The sequence below is a fragment of the Mobula birostris genome, chromosome 2 (genome assembly GCF_030028105.1).
Source record: "Mobula birostris isolate sMobBir1 chromosome 2, sMobBir1.hap1, whole genome shotgun sequence".
NCBI lineage: Eukaryota > Metazoa > Chordata > Chondrichthyes > Myliobatiformes > Myliobatidae > Mobula > Mobula birostris.
In genome coordinates this window covers 101,817,080-101,837,860 of record NC_092371.1, presented here as the reverse complement: position 1 = coordinate 101,837,860, position 20,781 = coordinate 101,817,080, and the positions used below count along the sequence as shown (strand labels likewise).

General features: G+C 41.6%; 1 pseudogene; it reads right to left on the bottom strand.

The window, feature by feature from the left end:
- LOC140194173 (Y-box-binding protein 1-like) overlaps nucleotides 1–14,701 on the bottom strand; it is a 48,043-nt pseudogene extending 33,342 nt beyond the window's left edge.
- Nucleotides 14,702–20,781: the final 6,080 nt, after the last annotated feature.

Below are 20,781 nucleotides of genomic sequence, written 5' to 3'. Positions count from 1 at the left end.
CCAGTCTCACATTGGTTTTGGCAAGGTGTGGATGCGCGATCTTGCACTCTTAAACTTTTGTTGGTTTTACCTACGGTGCAGTGATTTTGTGCTTGAAATACTTAACTATGCCTCCTAAGCGTCCGATGTCATGTCCTGGGCCATCAGCCGAGTGGCAGAGAACAGCTTTAACACTTGAAAAAAAGTTGCAAATTATAAAGAGCGCGGCATCAGCTGAAGGTAACACAGCTGTGGGACGCTACTGCCGGGAACAGAACCTTGCCTTTAAGGTTCTTTTGTTGCTTGACAATGCACCAGCCCATCCTAAACATTTGGACAGCATTCATCCTAACAGAACAGTGCATTTCCTGCCGCTTAACACAACATCGCTGATTCAACTACTCGACCAAGGTGTGATCCACATTCAAGGCGTACGTATTTTTTTTTACGGCAAACTATCTCTCAGATGTTGCAAGCAACAGATGATTTTGAAAATCCCAGGAGTTTACCAATGGTAGGGGAATGGTGGAAGTTGGAACACTTGGCACAGATGGCGATGAACATGGACCCACGTATAGAATGGAGTCAGCATTTCAGTCGTTCCCTGCCATCAACCCTTCTTGCCTGCAAGCAAATTTATGCTGAAAAACAAAATGCTGCCAAGCAAACAACCCTCAAAACTTTCTTCGAATTGGTGTCATCTCCTGCTGCCGGCAGTTCTAAGAGTTCTGTGAGTCTTCCTTCACCCCTTGCTGTGCTTGATATGATCCTGATGACCACAACCATCCACCTTATCTATGTAAAGCTGCCCAACACCACAACAACCACTTATCTCCCGGAGCGAACACACCTGCCACTGTTGGTGAGTACTGTACTCCCTCGGATGTTAACTTTCTATGATTTATTACATTGAATATTACCTTAAATTGATGAAATATAATACAAGTGTTGTCTTGTGGTACTGCTTTTGTGTCGTATTGGTATAAAAATGTGAATAAATTACAGATAAAACATACTTAGGAAGCCCTCTGGAACGCATTGCTATTTTCTCAATTTAAATAATTATTCATATTATGCAATTTCACATTATGTGTCGACTGCGTGGAACGTATTCCCTGCATATGATGAGGATATGGTGTAGATGGGTTATAGACAGTAGACAATAAACAATAGGCGCAGGAGTAGGCCATTCGGCCCTTTGAGCCAGCACTGCCATTCACTGTGATCATGGCTGATTATCCACAATCAGTATCCAGTTCCTGCCTTATCCCCATAACCTTTGATTCCGCTATCTTTAAGAGCTTTATCCATCTCTTTCTTGAAAGCATCCAGAGACTTGGCCTCCACAGCCTTCTGGGGCAGAGCATTCCATACATCCATGACTCTCTGGGTGAAAAAGATTTTTCTCAACTCCATTCTAAATGGCCTACCCCTTGTTCTTAAACTGTGGCCTCTGGTTCTGGACTCACCCATCAGCGGGAACATGCTTCCTGCCTGCAGCGTGTCCAATCCCTTAATAATCTTATATGTTTCAATAAGATCCCCTCTCAGCTTTCTAAATTCCAGAGCATACAAGCCCAGTCGTTCCAATCTTTCGACATATGACAGTCCCGCCATCCCAGAAATTAACCTTGTAAACCTACACTGCAATCCCTCAATAGCAAGAATGTCCTTCCTCAAATTTGGAGACCAAAACTGCACACCATACTCCAGGCTTTGTGTCATCGGCAAATTTGCTAATGTTACTTTTAATTCCCTCATCTAAATCATTAATATATATTGTAAACAACTGCGGTCCCAGCACTGAACCCTGCGGTACCCCACTGGTCACCGCCTGCTATTCCGAAAGGGACCCGTTAATCGCTACTCTTTGTTTTCTGTCAGCCAGCGAATTTTCAATCCATGTCAGTACTCTGCCCCCAATACCATGTGCCCTAATTTTGCCCACTATTCTCCTATGTGGGACTTTATCAAAGGCTTTCTGAAAGTCCAGGTACACTACATCCACTGGCTCTCCCTTGTCCATTTTCTTAGTTATATCCTCAAAAAATTGCAGATTAGTCAAGCACTATTTCCCCTTCATAAATCCATGCTGACTCAGACTGATCCTGTTACTGCTATCCAGATGTGTCGTAATTTCATCTTTTATGATTGACTCCAGCATCTTTCCCACCACCAACATCAGGCTAACCGGTCTATAATTCCCTGTTTTCTCTCTTCCTCCCTTCTTGAAGAGAGGGACAACATTAGCCACCCTCCAATCCACAGGAACTGATCCTGAATCTATAGAACATTGGAAAATGATTACCAATGCGTCCACGATTTCTAAAGCCACCTCCTTAAGTACCCTGGGATGCAGACCATCAGGTCCCGGGGACTTGTCAGCCTTCAGACCTAACAGTCTATCCAACACCATTTCCTGCCTAATATAAATTTCCTTCAGTTCCATCACCAGAAGTCCTTTGGCCACTATTATATCTGGAAGATAGTTTGTGTCTTCCTTAATGAAGACAGATCCAAAGTACCTGTTCAACTCGTCTGCCATTTCCTTGTTCTCCATAATAAATTCACCCGTTTCTGTCTTCAAGGGCCCAATTTTGGTCTTAACTATTTTTTTCCTTTTCACATACCTAAAGAAGCTTTTACAATCCTCCTTTATATTCTTGGCTAGTTTACCCTCGTACCTCATTTTTTTCTCCACGTATTGCCTTTTTAGTTACCTTCTGTCGCTCTTTAAAAGTTTCCCAAGTTGCTGGACATGTGTGGCTCATTGGGTCGGAAAGGCCTGTTCTGCGCTGTACCTCTAAATAAATATAAATAATTAAACATTTGATAATACACAGAAGAGCTTCAGGAAGCAGGGATGTGAGGGGGAAATGAATAGTCAGGTGTTTGTGGACTGGTGTTGTTGGCAGTGGGGAGCTGGAGCATGGCTATCAGAAAACAGGTATCGGGACTTGTGACAGAAGCACTAAGATATCGATAGACCCGAGGAAATCTGCAGATGCTGGAATTTCAAGCAACGCACATAAAAGTTGCTGGTGAACACAGCAGGCCAGGCAGCATCTCTAGGAAAAGGTACAGTCGATGTTTTGGGCCGAGACCGTTCGTCAGGACTAACTGAAGGAAGAGTTAGTAAGAGATTTGAAAGTGGGAGGGGGAGGGGGAGATCCAAAATGATAGGAGAAGACAGGAGGGGGAGGGATTGAGCCAAGAGCTGGACAGCTGATTGGCAAAAGGGATATGAGAGGATCATGGGACAGGAGGCCTAGGGAGAAAGAAAAGGAGGAGGAAGGAAAAAGGCCCAGAGGATGGGCAAGGGGTATAGTGAGAAGGACAGAGGGAGAAAAAGGAGAGAGAGAAAAATAATGTGTGTATATAAATAAATAAATAACGGATGGGGTAGGAGGGGGAGGTGGGGCATTAGTGGAAGTTTGAAAAGTCAATGTTCATGCCATCAGGTTGGAGTCTACCCAAACGGAATATAAGGTGGAAAATAAGGTGACGGAATATAAGGAATATAACATTGTATCATTTTTTAATGCATGCATTTCTAAATGACAATAAAAGTGGACTGAGTGTCCTCATAATCTAATCTAATCTAATATATCGATTACAATATATTGGAATCACAAATATAGTTTCATTACCCCATATCTGTATACATTAAATTTAAACATAATATTGAAAAGATATACTTTGTTATACAAAAAAAATCTAAACCCACTATCAGAAAAAAAAGCTGTTTGGTTAAAAACAAGAAAAGGAAAAAATTCTTATCATATAATAAAACATATTTTTAGCCAACATCTGTGCTTAATAGCAAATCAAAGATTTTGAAAATAATTCAAAAAAGGTCCCCACAATGTTAAAAAACCTTTTCTAGGTTCAGAAATTGAACAGTGAATCTTCTCTAAGTTTAAGCAAGACATAACATCATGTAACCAGTGAGTATGAGTAGGCAGAGTGGCATCCTTCCACTTAAGCAACAATGCCCTCCTGGTGAAAAGAGAAATAAAGGCCAAAATATGTAAATCATGCGTCTCCAAAATAATATCATTTCCTCCAACAATACCAAATAAGGCAGTCAAAGGATTAGTTTTAAAACTTACTTTAAAAAGCACCGAAACAGTTTGGAACACTTCCTTCCAAAATTTTCAAGACTCAGACAATTCCAAAACATATGAATTAGTGAAACTTCTCCATTGTTACAACTATCACAATAGGGAGATACATTCGAATAAAAACAAGACAGCTTATCTTTAGTCATGTGGGCCCTACGAACCACTTAAAATTGTAGAAAGGAGCGACGGGCATATAGCAATGAGGTATTAACCAATTTAAAAATTTCATTCCAAGTATCCTCAGAAACTGGAATCTGTAAATCTTGTTCTCAGAGATTTTTTATTTTGTCCAAAGGAATATTTCTCATTCCCAACAACATACCGTAAATATTAGATATAGATCCATTATGGAAGGGTTTCAAATTAAAAATTGTATCAAGTAAATTCTCATCTGTACTTTTAGGAAATGTATGTACTTGAGAACACAAAAAGTTTCTAATTTGTAAATATCAAAAGAAGTGGGTTTTGGGTAGGCTATATTTAGCTGACAATTGTTCAAATGAAGAAAGATTATCTCCACAAACAAATTCTGAAAATATTTAATACCCAGTCTATTCCACTCTTTAAAAACTACATCAGTCATAGAAGGTTTAAAAAAATGGTTAAAAAAGAATGGGATTTGAAAGTGAAAAACTCAATAAACCAAAATATTTTCTAAATTGTACCCAAATCCCCAAGGTGTGTTTAACTACAAAATTATCAGTTACATTACTTAAAGATAAAGGAATTGAGGATCTGAGAAGAGAAATGATAGAAATTTTTTTAACAGAATTAGCTTCTAAAGAAACCCAGACTGGACAGTCCTATCGATTAACATAATATAACCAAAACGTAAGATTCCGTATATTGACTGCCCAGTAATAAAACCTAAAACTGGGTAAAGCTAAATCTCCATTCTTTTCAGCTTTTTGAAGATGAACTTTATTTAACCGAGAAATTTTATTTTTCCATATATACGAAGATATAATAGAATCCAAAGAATCAAAAAAGGATTTAGGAATAAAAACAGGTACGGCCTGAAATAAATATATAAATTTAGGCAAAATATTCATTTTAATGGAATTAATTTGGCCAATCAACGATAAAGAGAGAGGTGACCAATTTGATAGTGCATTCTTAACATAATTCAGAAGTGTAAAAAAATTTTCCTTAAAAAGGAATTTCTACTTCCGAGTAATTGTTACGTCCAAGTAAGTAAATTGATTTCTTACAATTTTAAGAGGAAAGTTAGTGTTAACTAATACCAAATTATTCAAAGGAAAAAGTTCACTCTTATGAAAGTTAAGTTTATATCCTGAAAACTGACTAAAGCAGGGAAGTAAAGGAAGTACGGAAGGTAAAGAAGATTCCACATTAGAAATGTAGAGTAAAAGGTCATCAGCATAAAGTGACACTTTATGAGTAATAACCCTCCTTAAAATACCAGTGGTATCATTAGATTCCTGGAAAGCAATAGCTGAAGGTTGTAAGACCAAATCAAAAAGCAAAGGACTCAAAGGGCAACCTTGTCTGGTTCCACATTGAAGTTTAAATGGTTTAGAATTCTGAGAGTTAGTAAGAACCTGAGCAGAGGGAGACAGATAAAGTAACTTAATCCCTTGAATAAAATCGGGCCCAAAGTTAAATTTTTCTAAAGTTTTAAATAAATAATTCCATTCAACCTGATCAAAGGCTTTCTCAGCATCTAAGGATATCATACATTCCGATATCTCTTTAGAAGGAGAATAAATAACATTCAATAAATGACAAATATTAAAGTGGGACTACTGATTTTTGATAAATCCAGTCTGATTATCAGAAATAATAGATGACAAAATATTTTCAATCCTACGAGCCAAAAGTTTAGATAAAATTTTAGTATCAATATTAAGTAAAGAAATTGGTCTATAAGAAGAACATTCAATTGGATCCTTATTCTTTTTAAGAATAAGCGAAATAGAGGCTTCATAAAAAGATTGTGGCAACCTACCTAATTTAAAAGAGTCCGAAGGACTGAGTATAAGAGAGATATAAGCTAAGAGGAAAAGCCTTATAAAATTCTCCAGAAAATCCATCAGGACCCGGAGACTTCTCCGAGTGCAAAGAGTGAACAATGTCGGCAATTTCCTCATAAGAAATGGGTTGGTCCATCAATTTTCAATTATCATCAGAAAGTGTAGGAATGTTTAATCGATCTAAGAGATTATTCATTGCAGTATTATCTTTAGGAGGATTAGAACTATAAAGTTTACAATAGAACTCTCTAAAAGTATCAATTATTTCTAGATGATCAGATGTTTTATCACCATTAGCTTTACAAATTTCTTTAATTTGGTGTTTAACTATAAAGGTCTTTAATTGGTTAGCCAATACTTTATCCATTTTATCTCCATGAACATAAAACTGACTTCTATCTTTAAAAAGTTGAGTTTCAATTGGATAAATTAAAAGCAGATCGTATTTAGTTTTAATTTCATCACATTTTTTATATAAAGCAGGATCTGGAGCCAAAGCATATTTTTGTTCTAATTGTTTCAACTGGTTGGCTAATTCAATTCTCTCCTTGTTAGCTTTTTTCTTAACTTGCGGTAAAAGAAATAATTTGTCCTCTAATATAAGCCTTAAAAGCATCTCATAAAATGAGACTAGAAGTCTCTTCTAGCATATTCTCTTCAAAAAAAGAGTAATTTGTCTCTCCAAAAATGTTAAAAAATCCTTATCAGATAACAGAGTTGGATTAAAATACCAGAATCTGTTTACTCGGGAGACACCCGGAAGATTTAAAGATAGAAACTCAGGAGCATGATCTGAAACAGCAATTTCTTTATATTCACAGGATCAAACTAATGGAATCAATTGGCTATCAACAAAAAAGATCAATCCTGGAATACGTATGATGAACATGAGAAAAAATGAGTACTCTCTATCTGTTGGATGCAAAAAGCGTCAAACATCAACAATATCACATTTCATTAGAAAAGATTGGAAAAAGGAGGCAGATCTACTACATGTCAATCATTTACAAGAAGAACAATCTAAAACAGGATCTAAACAACGGTTGAAGTCTCCTTCTAAAACTAAAGCGTATAAACTGAAATCTGGTAAAAACATATATATTCGGGACATACAAATTAGCAAAAACCATTAATTTATTATCTAATTTCCCTGAGACTATAACAAAATGCCCAATGGTATCAGCCACTACATTATGTTGAACGAAAGAAACTGAATTTTCTAAAAGAATGGAAACTCCTCCTGCCTTAGCCTGAAAGGAGGAATGGAAAGTTAAATCCTTCCAATGGCTGAAAAGATGTAAATTATCACATTTACAAACAGGTGTTTCTTGTAAAAAAAATAATTGAAACATTCAATTTCTTAATATAATTAAATACCGTATTATGTTTCACAGGATGGTTTAATCCTTTCACATTCAAACTAGTAAATTAAAATATGGTCCATTTTAAATATTGCTTAAAGGAGATGTTTGAATAAAAATCGCTGGAATATATATTAAATCCAAACAATGAGCTTTAAGAAAAAGTGACCAAGCAACAAATGAGGCTAAGAGAACCAAACAGCTGATAGAAAAAAAGAAAACCACCCCCACCCCCGGCCTGAAGAGAGAAAATTGACCAAAGGGCAATCAACAGCTAAACCTACCATCCCTCCCAAAACAATCGACTGGCTAAGTTCCAAAAAAAAAATTCAAGGCAAAACTGCATTCCAACAAGACGCAACAGAAAAACAGAGCAAAATTAAACATATTTTTAAAAACTTATTAAAATTATAGTATAAAAATATTAGAAAGAAATATGAATGTTCAAAATATATTAACTTAGAAAGTTTTAACTCAAAGAAAACTTACTAATATTAAATCCTTAATTTTCTAAACAAGGAAATAAAAGTACAAAAAAATAGATAAGAAGGTATGCCAAAAGTAAAAATAAAAAATTGTTCATAAAAGAAAGTAATGAACAGTTAGACTGCTGATTCTAAAAAAAAGGATCTATCAGGCAAACGCAACATAAATTTGTGTAAAGAGTTATTGAGCAGTTAAACTTCTGAAATTGATTCAGCACTCAAGAAATCCTGCACCTCTTCGGTCGAGCGAAACCATCCCTGAGAACCATTTTTTAAAATGATTCTAAGACGAGTGGCGTAATGAAGAGAGGGTTTAAAACCTTTATTATACAGCTCAGACATGACTTTTTTAAACTTGAAGCGTTCATTCAACACCTCGGGTGAAAAATCTTCCACAATTCTGAACTTCTGGTCTTCATAATCAATCATACCTTTCCGATGAGATTTATGAATTAAGCGTTCCTTTGTTTGAAAGTCGTGAAGACAAATTATCACTGAGCGGGTTCGTCCTCCCAGAGGATGTCTTGGTACAGGCGATCTGTGAGCTCAATCTATCTTAGGTGGAGATTTTAAAATACTTGGAAATAAATTAGCCAAAAGATTTGCAAAAAAATCGGAAGGCTGATTGCCTTCCAATGACTCCATAGCAAAGAAGGCCAAGCAGCGTCTCTACTTTCTGCAAAGGCTGAGAAAAGTCCATCTCCCACCCCCCATCCTCACCACATTCTACAGAGGTTGTATTGAGAGCATCCTGAGCAGCTACATCACTGCCTAGTTCGGAAATTGCATCATCTCGGATCTCAAGACCCTACAGCAGATAGTAAGGTCAGCTGAGAAGATCAACAGGGTCTCTCTTCCCCCCATTAGGGACATTTACACCACACGCTGCATCCGTAAAGTAAACAGCATTATGAAGGACCTCATGCACCCCTCATACGAACTCTTCTCCCTCCTGCCATCTGGCAAAAAGCACCAAAGTATTCAGGCTCTCACGACCAGACTATGTCACAGTTTCTTCCCCCAAGTCATCAGACTCCTCAATACCCAGAGCCTGGACCAACACCAACCTACTTCCCTCTACTGTGCATATTGTCTTGTTTATTATTTATTGAAATGCCTGCACTGTTTTGTGCACTTTATGCAGTCCTGGGTAGGTCTGTAGTCTAGTATAGTTTTGTTTTTATTTTTTACGTAGTTCAGTGTAGTTTTTGTATTGTTCATGTAGCACCATGGTCCTGAGAAATATTGTCTCATTTTTACTGTGTACTGTGCCAACGGTTATGGTTGAAGTGACAATAAAAGTGACTTGACTTGACTAAAACCCAGAATACGCAGATTATTTCTTCTGTTTCTATTTTCTAAGTCAATAATCTTCTGTCTCAATGTTTCATTAACCTTTAACTGTTTACCACAGATTTGTTCCAGGTCGTCAATCTTCCTGTCGAACATCGTCAAAATATTTTCATTCTCTTTTATCCATTTATCGTGTTCACTTAAAGTTTTTTGAATGGAATCCAATTTTCCATCCATCCGTTTAAGTTCAGTGCTGAGTTGCTGTAACTCCTCTGAAAGTTCATTTCTATGTTGTCGAAGTGTCACCATAATAGATTTCAAAGTTACCAGATGGTCCTCTTCTTTTTTAGTAGCTTTAGCACGACTCATCATAGAGCAATATTGCGTTGAAAAGTAAGTTTTCAAAACAAGTTGGAAGCAGTAAATTAAAAAGAGTAGGAGCACCTATAAAAGCACTGCTACTCCATCAACAGCCAGTACAATCTTCAAAATATTGAAAAAGAAAAGAGTCTGCTCTTGAAGTCCCATCCCTGGTCACTATGTACCCGCCTGGGAAGGCCATAATAAATGAAATACTTCTCCCATAACACTTTTGCCACCGTAGTCGCCCTCCGGTCCTTTTTCCCCCTCCCTTTCTTCCCCAAGGAAGGGTGACCACATAGAAGCTGATTCAACGGATGTCTCACTTTGGCGTAGCCCTTCACGAATCTCTGATAATAACCACAGAACTAAAGGAACGAGCACAGAGCGTTCACAGTCTGGGGTCTTGGCCAAATGGTCACAGCTTCTATCTTAGCTGGGTCTGTAGCTACTCCATTTCATGAGATTATATGCCCGACATAGCTAACAGACGTTTTGCAGAACTGGCACTTGTCCAGGGAAAGTTTTAACCCTTCAGCTTTCAGGCGGCCGAGCACCTTCAGTAGCCTCGCTTTGTGTTCTTCCAAGGTGGATCCAAATACTGTAAGGTCATCCAAATACACCAACATGTCAGGCAAGTTCATATCCCCCACCGTCTTCTCCATGACCCGCTGGAAGGTTGCAGGGGCTCCCGATATGCCCTGGGGTATCCTTTCGAACTGGAAGAATCCCAGGGGACATATAAATGTCGTCTTCTCTTTTTCGACCTCACTCCTCAGGATTGGGTAATATCCACTTCTCAAATCCAGCACACTGAACCACTTTGCACCATTCAGACAGGCCAGCGCGTCTTCGACCCTCGGGACTGTATACTGGTCAGGGACAGTGCGCCCGTTCAGAGTCCTATAGTCCACACACATGCGTACCTTTCTGTTCTTCTTCCAGACCACCACTATTGGGGATGCATAGGGGCTTTGGGACTCAGTGATGATCCTAACTTCCTTCAACTTACACAACTGCTGCCACACATCTTCCACGTCAGCAGGGGCCAGTCACCGCGACCTCTCTCTAAACGGGGTGTCCTCGGTCACTCAGATAGTGTGACGAGTGCTCTTGGAACAACCGGCATCAAGCTCAGCAATGGAAGAGACAACTTCCAATTTCAACATCTTCTCTACCAACCTGATCGTTTACAAGATATCCTGAAGTGGGAGGGTGAGGAGCCAGAGGTCGTGGTACATATAAGTAACAATGACATAGGTAGGAAAAGGGATGAGGTCCTGAAAGGAGAATATAGGGAGCTAGGAAGGGAGTTGAGAAAAAGGACCGCAAAGGTAGTAATCTCGGGATTACTGCCTGTGCCACACGACAGTGAGAGTAGGAATGCGATGAGGTGGAGGATAAATGCATGGCTGAGGGATTGGAGCAGGAGGCAGGGATTCAAGTTTTTGGATCATTGGGACCTCTTTTGGCGCAGGCGTGACCTGTACAAAAAGGACGGGTTGCACTTGAATCCTAGGGGGACCAATATCCTGGCAGGGAGATTAGCGAGGGCTACTGAGGTGACTTTAAACTAGAATGGTTGGGGGGTGGGAATCAAATTAAAGAGGCTAGGCGTGAGGAGGTTAGTTCACTATAGGGGGATGGGAACCAGTGCAGAGAGGCAGAGGGGTGTAAAGTGAGGGTAGAAACAAAAAGTACTATGGAGAAAAGTAAAAGTGGCAGGCCGACAAATCCAGGGCAAGCATAAAAAAGGGCCACTTTTCAGCATAATTGTATAAGGGCTAAGAGAGTTGTAAAAGAGCGCCTGAAGGCTTTGTGTGTCAATGCAAGGAGCATTCGTAATAAGGTGGATGAATTGAAAGTGCAGATTGTTATTAATGATTATGATATAGTTGGGATCACAGAGACATGGCTCCAGGGTGACCAGGGATGGGAGCTCAACGTTCAGGGATATTCAATATTCAGGAGGGATAGACATGAAGGAAGGGGAGGTGGGGTGGCGTTGCTGGTTAAAGAAGAGATTAACGCAATAGAAAGGAAGGACATAAGCCGGGAAGATGTGGAATCGATATGGGTAGAGCTGCGTAACACTAAGGGGCAGAAGACGCTGGTGGGAGTTGTGTACAGGCTACCTAACAGTAGTAGTGAGGTCGGAGATGGTATTAAACAGGAAATTAGAAATGTGTGCAATAAAGGAACAGCAGTTATAATGGGTGACTTCAATCTACATGTAGATTGGGTGAACCAAATTGGTAAAGGTGCTGAGGAAGAGGATTTCTTGGAATGTATGCGGGATGGTTTTTTGAACCAACATGTCAAGGAACCAACTAGAGAGCAGGCTATTCTGGACTGGGTTTTGAGCAATGAGGAAGGGTTAATTAGCAATCTTGTCGTGAGAGGCCCCTTGGGTAAGAGTGACCATAATATGGTGGAATTCTTCATTAAGATGGACAGTGACATAGTTAATTCAGAAACAAAGGTTCTGAACTTAAAGAGAGGTAACTTTGAAGGTATGAGACGTGAATTAGCTAAGATAGACTGGCAAATGACACTTAAAGGACTGACGGTGGATATGCAATGGCAAGCATTTAAAGATTGCATGGATGAACTGCAACAAATGTTCATCCCAGTTTGGCAAAAGAATAAATCAAGGAAGGTAGTGCACCCGTGGCTGACAAGAGAAATTAGGGATAGTATCAATTCCAAAGAAGCAGCATACAAATTAGCCAGAGAATGTGGCTCACCTGAGGACTGGGAGAAATTCAGAGTTCAGCGGAGGAGGACAAAGGGCTTAATTAGGAAGGGGAAAAAAGATTATGAGAGAAAACTGGCAGGCAACATAAAAACGGACTGTAAAAGCTTTTATAGATATGTAAAAAGGAAAAGACTGGTAAAGACAAATGTAGGTCCCCTGCAGACAGAAACAGGTGAATTGATTATGGGGAGCAAGGACATGGCAGACCAATTGAATAATTACTTTGGTTCTGTCTTCACTAAGGAGGACATAAATAATCTTCCAGAAATAGTAGGGGACAGAGGGTCCAGTGAGATGGAGGAACTGAGCGAAATACATGTTAGCAGGGAAGTGGTGTTAGGGAAATTGAAGGGATTGAAGGCAGATAAATCCCCAGGGCCAGATGGTCTGCATCCCAGGGTGCTTAAGGAAGTAGCCCAAGAAATAGTGGATGCATTAGTGATAATTTTTCAAAACTCGTTAGATTCTGGACTAGTTCCTGAGGATTGGAGGGTGGCTAATGTAACTCCACTTTTTAAAAAAGGAGGGAGAGAGAAACTGGGGAATTATAGACCGGTTAGCCTAAAGTCGGTGGTGGGGAAACTGCTGGAGTCAGCTATCAAGGATGTGATAACAGCACATTTGGAAAGCGGTGAAATGATCGGACAAAGTCAGCATGGATTTGTGAAAGGAAAATCATGTCTGACGAATCTCATAGAATTTTTTGAGGATGTAACTAGTAGAGTGGATAGGGGAGAACCAATGGATGTGGTATATTTGGATTTTCAGAAGGCTTTTGACAAGGTCCCACACAGGAGATTAGTGTGCAAACTTAAAGCACACGGTATTGGGGGTAAGGTATTGGTGTGGGTGGAGAGTTGGTTAGCAGACAGGAAGCAAAGAGTGGGAATAAACGGGACCTTTTCAGAATGGCAGGCGGTGACTAGTGCGGTACCGCAAGGCTCAGTGCTGGGACCCCAGTTGTTTACAATATATATTAATGACTTGGATGAGGGAATTAAAAGCAGCATCTCCAAGTTTGCGGATGACATGAAGCTGGGTGGCAGTGTTAGCTGTGAGGAGGATGCTAAGAGGATGCAGGGTGACTTGGATAGGTTGGGTGAGTGGGCAAATTCATGGCAGATGCAATTTAATGTGGATAAATGTGAAGTTATCCACTTTGGTGGCAAAAATAGGAAAACAGATTATTATCTGAATGGTGGCCGATTAGGAAAAGGGGAGGTGCAACGTGACCTGGGTGTCATTATATACCAGTCATTGAAAGTGGGCATGCAGGTACAGCAGGCGGTGAAAAAGGCGAATGGTACGCTGGCATTTATAGCGAGAGGATTTGAGTACAGGAGCAGGGAGGTACTACTGCAGTTGTACAAGGCCTTGGTGAGACCACACATGGAGTATTGTGTGCAGTTTTGGTCCCCTAATCTGAGGAAAGACATCCTTGCCATAGAGGGAGTACAGAGAAGGTTCACCAGATTGATTCCTGGGATGGCAGGACTTTCATATGAAGAAAGAATGGATGAACTGGGCTTGTACTCGTTGCAATTTAGAAGATTGAGGGGGGATCTGATTGAAACGTATAAGATCCTAAAGGGATTGGACAGGCTAGATGCAGGAAGATTGTTCCCGATGTTGGGGAAGTCCAGAACGAGGGGTCACAGTTTGAGGATAGAAGGGAAGCCTTTTAGGACTGAGATTAGGAAAAACTTCTTCACACAGAGAGTGGTGAATCTGTGGAATTCTCTGCCACAGGAAACAGTTGAGGCCAGTTCATTGGCTATATTTAAGAGGGAGTTAGATATGGCCCTTGTGGCTACGGGGGTCAGGGGGTATGGAGGGAAGGCTGGGGCGGTGTTCTGAGTTGGATGATCAGCCATGATCATAATAAATGGCGGTGCAGGCTCGAAGGGCCGAATGGCCTACTCCTGCACCTATTTTCTATGTTTCTATGTTTCTATGTTTTAAACCTCCTTTTCCAACCTGGAGGCACCGGGGAGTCCCTGAAGTTGAATGACTCAACGGTCAACTTTCCCCTCTTTTCCAATAGTTTCTCCCCGGCATGCCTCATGGGGGCACTAGACATTACCGTCTCCGGGAACAAATGCGCCAGGGGCATCCCCTGTTTAAAGGTGACCTCGCTCTTTGTAGTGTTCCTGACGATCACTGCCATCCTGTTTGCCTGTACAACCAAGGGTTTCTGCAATTCGGGCCTCACGAGTACCCCAGCCAGAAATCCCGAGTCCCCCTCATGGTCTTCCAGAGCATCCACTGAGAGGGCTTCGCCCTCAGGCACTCCGGGAAATTTGAGAGTCTCCATTGCTCTCGCTACCTCCCCGGGCTGTACCACCATTGGCTTCAACTGGGTGAACCACACAGTCCCTCGTTTAAATTCGGTATCCAGCCCAATGCTGCCACACACTTCCTCAAAAGCAGCTCGAAACACTGGATGCATGGACAATGTCCCCAAAAAACTCTCACCCGCCTTCTCCTTGCAGGCCCCCAAATGCCGGCAACTCAGCTTGTGACCCAGCCTGCAAGTCTCCCTTCTCCTCCTCCCTGACAGTATGGACAGGCCATGGCCCCGCCTCACCTGGGGCACCAATAGATGCTGGCAGTCCCACCGCCGTTACGTCAGCGCTAGTCTGAGCTGAAACAAGGTCTGAGGCCGCCATTTTATCAAACTTTCGTGCTATGATTTCAACTTTGCCAACAGCTTTAACCATACTCAAAAATCAAGTTAACAATTCATCTGGGGTACAAATAGCCACCCCACTCAACATGCACGCTTTAATAATCAGCAATACCACAGAGGCACACCACTGCTGTACCCCAGCAACATCTATACCAGCACAGATTTAAACAGGGCAATCACACAGCATCCAACGGAATCAATTCAGGACATAGCCCCCACAATTGTAACCCTCAGGCTCGCCCAGCTCATGTTCATCTAGGGGAAACAGCCTTCGGCCCTGCCAGACTTGGTAATCACATCTGTGTGGATGCTGTGTAATGTACCCCCAGTTACAAACCCACAATGCAAAATATCAGACAGTACACCATATGCAATTAAATGATTGAACTTTATGAATCTTAATCTGAATATGGGGTTAGTAATGAAAATAAACAAAAAAAAGGGCCCAAGTCAAGTCAAAGTCACGTTGGAGCTCACTCAATAGTCATTCTTCCACCATCGGTCTCCTCCAAACATTGCTGAACTTTGGACCCTCAGATTCCAGTCCACTCCATCCGGTGGTCTACCAGCTCTCTCCATACTCGTCTTCCCCCTTCATCTCTCCTCGACAAAAGACCGCAAAAACAACATCCTTTTCGATACACAAGACAAACAACAATCTCTGATTGGCTAACATGCATACTACAGTCCTGTTATCTCCAGCCATAACCCAAACATTGCTGCTACAAAGAAACCATTACCTCAGCAGTGAGCATTACAGAGAAGCCATTACATTAGCCTTAGCAGTGAAACATTATAAAGAAGCCATTACACAAAGGATGGTGAATCTGTGGAATTCATTGTCATAGACGGCTGTGGAAGCCAAGTCATTGCGTACATTTAAAGCAGAGTTTATAGCTTCTTGGTTGTTCAGGGTGTCAAGGGTTATAGGGAAAAGGCAGGAGAGTGGGATCGATAGGGCTAATAAATCAGCCATGATGGAATCACGGATCAGACTCAATAGACCGAGAGGCCTAATCCTGCTCCTATGTCTTATGGTCTTATGGAAATTAAAAATAGGTATACAGATCCTTCAGGGCATGAGAGACAAGGCCAGTCCAAGCCAGGAAGAACTCTTAGAAGATTTGCTGTGTCTCTAGTGATGTTCAGGGTGCAATGAATCTCTAAAGCGAAGCACTTCCCAGCGACATCAGCAACAGCTTTGTCTCATTTCATTCCAAGTAACCCTCACTGGATTGGGAACATAAGTCATGGGATTTGGGGATTCCACTGGCACTTCTCCTCATTATAACTTTGCTAATGAGCTCCCAGCAGCAACACAGAGAGCACGGCATTGAGCGAGGTCCCCGATTATCTTGCAGGCTGCAGCACTAGTGTTACGAGATAGGGAACTGGTAAAAGCCAGTGTTACCTCTGAATCCATTCATGAAATCCACAGAACTGCAGGAGGCTTTGAACCCATTAAGTTCAGTAAAATGTTGAAAAATTCAGGGCCCAGGTTTTCAGGCTTCTAATTTTCTATTATTTGGTCCAAGAAATGTGATGTTTTAATTTTTCAGCGGCTCTTTCATCTTTTTTCTCAAACAGTCATGGCAAAAGGCTACCTAATCACATGTGACTGATTAAAATCAGGGGCTCTGAAACCGAATAGAGTCCAGAGCACATTTATTATCTAGGTACATATGTATGTGGCATCTTGTACAACCCTAAGATTCCTTTCCTTACAGGCAATCACAGTAAATAGAAGAAACACAACAGAATCACTGAAAGGCCACGTCCAACAGGACCGACAACAGCCAATGTGCAAAAGACAACAAACAGAAAACAAATCATAATAATAAATATATAAACAATAAATATTGAGAACATGAGATGAAGGGTCTCTGAAAGTGAGTCCAGTTCTGTGGACATGAGGAAATCTGCAGATGCTGGAAATTCAAGCAACACACACAAAAAATGTTAGTGGAACGCAGCAGGTCAGGCAGCACATATAGGAAGAGGTACAGTCGACGATTCAGGCCAGGACCCTTTGGCTGGGCCCGAAACGTCGACTGTACCGCATTTCTGGAGATGCTGCCTGGCCTGCTGCGTTCCACCAGCATTTTTTGTGTGTGTTGCCAGTTCTGTGGAACAGTTCAGTCTGGAACCTGAAGCTCCTGTACCTTCTTCCTGATGGCAGCAGAGAGAAGAGGGCATGGCCTGGAAGGTAGGGTCCTCGATGATGGATGCTGCTCTCCTGCGACAGCGCTCCATGTAGATGTGTTCAGTGGTGGGGACGGTTTTTACCCATGATGGACTGGTCCATAAACACTACATTTTATGGGCTCCTCCATTCAAGGGCATTGGTGTTTCCATACTAGGCCACGATGCAAGCAGATAATACACTCTCCACTACACATCTATAGAAGTCTGTCAAAGTTTTAGTTGACGTGCCAAATCTTTCCAAACTTACAAGAGAGTAGAGGCACTGCCATGCTTTCTTCACAAATGATAACACCAAGGAATTTAAAGTTCCCCTCCTTCTCCACCTCTGATCTCCCAGTAAGGACTGGCTCATAGATGTCTGGTTTCCTCCACCTGAAGTCAATAATCAGCTCCTTGGTCTTGCTGACATTGAGTGAGAGGTTGTTGTTGTGGCACTACTCGGCCAGATTTTCAATCTCCCTCCTGTATGCTGATCCATCACTATCCTTGATTCGCACAACTGTAGTGTTTTCGTTAAATTTTAAATGGCATTGGAGCTGTGCTTAGCCTCATAGTCTAGAGTAGAGTACAATCATAGTATAGAGTAGAGCAGGGGGCTAATCACACGGCCTTGTGGTGCACCTGTGCTGAGGGAGATTGTGGAGGAGATGTTGCCCTTCCAAACTGACTGGGGTCTGTAAGTGAGGAAATCGAGGATTCAGTTGCACATGGAAGTATTGAACCAACATCTTGAAGGTTAATTACTAGTTTTGAGGGGATGGTAGCATTGAATGCCAGGGCACACTCAATGTAGAGCATTCTTAAGTCTGCATCTTTGCTGTTCATCTGTTCCAGGGCTGAGAGAAAGGCCAATGAAATGGCGCCTGCTGTGGACTTGTTACTCCAGGAGGTAAATTGGAGTGGATCCAAATCACTTCTCCAACAGGAGTTAATATGCTTCATCACCAACGTCTCAAAACACTTCATCACTGTGGATGTAAGTGTACTGGACAATAGTCATTGAGGCAGGTTACCACGTTATTCTTAAGCACCGGTGCAATTGAAGCCTGTTTGAAGCAGTTGGATACTTCAGACTGTCGAAGCGAGAGGTTAAAGATATCAGCCAGGTGATCAGGCATTGCACTTATCTCAGAGTGAGACCTTCTCACATATGTCGCCTGGTTTCACTTTATAGGGTGTGATAGTATTCAAGCCCAGCCATAGCTGTCCAGCATCCTTGGAGTGATTCGAGCTTGGTCCAGAAGTGCCATGTCACATGTGAGGTGGCTTTCCGAAGATTGTACCTGCACCTCTCGTATTTAACGTGATTGCCATGAATGTCACTAGTTGGGCCCTCAGCAGATGTGATTCATCCAGGGCTCCTGGTTGGGGAATATTGACTGGCTTTGTGTGGGCACACTCATCTACGACTGTGTTTATGTACCCCGTGACATCTGAGGCGTGTTCATTCAGATCCTCTGATGAGTCCTTGAACATGGCCCAGTCTACCAGCTTGAACAACCTATGGTCACCTCTCTGACTCCTGCAACCTCCTCTGTTGTCATTATCAATGACGCTTTATAGGTACACCTGTACGTTAGTGCAAATATCTAATCAGCCAATCAGGTGACAGTAACTCAATGCATAAAAACATGCAGACATGGTCAAAAGGTTCAGTTGTTCTTCAGACCAAACATCAGAATTGGGAAGAAATGCGATGTAAGTGATTTCAACTGTGGAATGATTGTTGGTGCTAGATGAGGTGGTTTGAGTATCACAGAAACTGCTGATACCCTGGAATTCATGCACAACAGTCCCTAGATTTTACAAGGAAGGGTGCAAAGAGCAAAAAACATCCTGAGAGTGGTGGCCCTGTGGGTGAAAACGCCTCGTTAGTGTGAAAGATCAGAGTAGAATGGTCAGACTGGTTCAAGCTGACAGGAAAGTGACAGTAACTCAAGTAACCATGTGTTACAACAGTGATATGCAGAAGAGCATCTCTGAATTCATAAGCTGTTGAGGCTTGAAGTGAACGGGTCACAGCATCAGAAGACCATGAACATACACTCAGTGGCCATCTTATTAGGTACAAGAGGTAGTTAATAAAGTGCCCACTGAGTATATGCTATGAAATCTGTTGTTTTGTGGAAGCAATACATTAAAAATTGCTATAAGAGTATAAAAAGTAAGCAATGCAAAAAAGTAGTGTTCATGGGTTCATGGATCATTTAGAAATCTGATGGCAGAGAGGAAGAAGCTGTATCCAAAGCAGTGAGTGTGTGTCTTCAGGCTCCTGTACTTAATGAATACACTGCCTCAGTATTCACCAGTGAAAATGTCATTGGCAGTTGTGGGGATGACTTAAAGTGGACTGAAACACTTGAATGCATAGACATTAAGAAAGAGGATGTGCTGGAGTTTTTGAAAGGCCCTAAGTTAGGTAAGTCACTGCGACCGAACAAGATGTACCCCCGACTACTGTGGGGAGTGAGTGAGGAGATTGCTGAGCCTCTGGTGATGATCTTTGCATCACCAATAGGGACGGGAGAAGTACCAGAGGATTGGAAGGTTGCAAACGTTGTTCCCTTGTTCAAGAAAGGGAGTAGAGATAACCCAGGAAATTATAGACCAGTGAGTCTGACTTCAGTGGTGGGCAAGTTGTTGGAGATGATCCTGAGATCCTGAGAGGCAGGATTTATGAGCATTTGGAGAGACATAGCCTGATTAGGGATAGTCAGCATGGTATTGTCAACGGCCGGTCATGCCTTACAAACCTGAACAAATTCTTTGTGGATGTAACAAAACACATTGATGAAGGTAGAGTAGTGGATGTAGTGTATATGGATTTCAGTAAGGCATTTGATAAGGTTCCCCATGCGAGACTCATTCAGAAAGTAAGGAGGCATGGGATCCAAGGAGACCTTTCTTTGTAGATCCAGAATTAGCTTGACTATAGAAGGCAAAGGGTGGTTGTAGATGGTTCGCATTTGCATGGAGGTCGGTGATCAGAATTGTTCCACAAGGATCTGTTCTGGGGCCCCTCCTCTTTGTGACCTTTATAAATGACCTGGATGAGGAAGTAGAAGGGTGTGTTAGAAAGTTTGCTGATGATACAAAAGTTGGGGGTGTTGTGGATAGTCTGGTGGGCTGTCAGAGGTTACAGCGGGACATTGATAGGTTGCAGAACTGGACTGAGAAGTGGCAGATGGAGTTCAACCCAGATAATGTGAAGTGGTTCATTTTGGTAGGTCAAATGAGAGGGCCTTGATCTTGTTGATAGCCAGAGGCTTTCTCCCAGGGCTGAAATGGCTAACACGAAGGGGTATAGTTTTAAGATGCTTGGAAGCAGGTACGAGGGGGATGTCAGAGGTAAGTTTTTCACACAGAGAGTGATGGGTGTGTGGTATGCACTGCCAGTGAAGGTGGTAGAGGCAGATATAATAGGGTCTTTTAAGAGACTCAGATAGGTATATGGAGCTTAGCAAAATAGAGGGCTATGTGGTTGGGTAATTCTAGGCAGTTTCTAGAGCAGGTTACATGGTCGGCACAACATT